Source organism: Epinephelus moara, chromosome 3, assembly GCF_006386435.1.
Source record: "Epinephelus moara isolate mb chromosome 3, YSFRI_EMoa_1.0, whole genome shotgun sequence".
In the NCBI taxonomy this organism is placed as follows: domain Eukaryota; kingdom Metazoa; phylum Chordata; class Actinopteri; order Perciformes; family Serranidae; genus Epinephelus; species Epinephelus moara.
In genome coordinates, this window is record NC_065508.1 from 41,888,648 (window position 1) to 41,889,837 (window position 1,190).

Here is a 1,190-nt window from a genome sequence, read left to right on the forward strand (position 1 = left end):
TTAATAATTCCTGTTTATTTAACTATATATTTGTAAATACTATTGTTTAAATTTCTTATATTTTCACGTATCTTTCCTCTCTTGCAAGGAGCACCTGTAACATAAATAATTTCCCCTCGGGGATCAATAAAGTATTTCTGATTCTGATTCTGATTCTGATCTAGCCATATGCTTTCTGATGGGTTAGGGTGAATCCATTTGAATATGTATTGAAGCTGGTTAACCAGAGAGTAGGCCTAGTGGTTGAAAAGTGGAGCTTCCAGTCCGCCTTGTGTTTTGGATTTTTGTAGGGTGGTTAATTTAAATCTCGGTATTTTGTTTTTCTAGTAGAATTTGGAGATGATTGAATCTAGAGATTTAAACCAGTTAAGTCTGGGTTGAGTCAGGATCATTGAGAATACAACTCTGACAGCCTGGGGGAAATGTTGATGCCTCGATAAGTGATGTGATTTGTGCAAAAAGGAATTGGTGGTGTACGGGCTGCCACATCCCAGCTATTGATATGTATGTATTGCTAGTGTTTCTCCAAGGTTTACAGCAAAAACTTTGCTTGGATTTGGTTCAAGTTCAGCCCACTTGACATGCTGCTGTGTTGTGCTATGGCCTATTCAAGTGCTGGAATTTGTTATTTACGTGACAACGCCTGAACGCAACACAGGCTCCATTCCATTGAGTGTGTGGCCGGGCCCGGTTATAATTGCCTCGGACTCGGGTCGGGTTCGGTCAGGAATTTGCGGCCTGAGCCGCCCTCTAGTGTGCTCGCCTGTGTGTGTGCGTGTGTGCGCGCACGTGTCTGTGTGTGTGTGTGTGTGTGCGCGCATTGGGGCAGAACTCTGTCGTGTAGAGACAGAAAGGACATGTAAATAAGATAAATAACAAGGTTATTTAGTTTGTTTAATAATAGGACAAGGTATAGACCTGAGCCCTGTTGTTCGAAACCTAGATAAGGGATTAAGCCGGGATATGTTGTTATCCTGGCTTAATTTAGCGTTGAATCGGTTGTTCGAAAGCAGAGGCACATATGTTGCCATGGAGATTTATTCTGTGCACTTAGCCTGGTCCCGACCAGGCTAACAACCAGGCTTAGTTTAGCCTGGTGCCTTATCTGTCCAGTCAGCTGTCAATGCGATTGGAAATCAATGTGTTTTACCGTCATTTCATGTTCTTATGTACGTATTTGCCTCATTTTT

At 42.4% G+C, this 1,190-nt stretch overlaps 1 protein-coding gene across 6 annotated transcripts in view; it reads left to right on the top strand.

Annotated features, from left to right (window-relative positions):
• The window catches only part of gdpd5a (glycerophosphodiester phosphodiesterase domain containing 5a), a 157,267-nt gene that overhangs the window by 118,836 nt on the left and 37,241 nt on the right, over window positions 1-1,190 (top strand). The gene's annotated exons all lie outside the window — the stretch shown is intronic.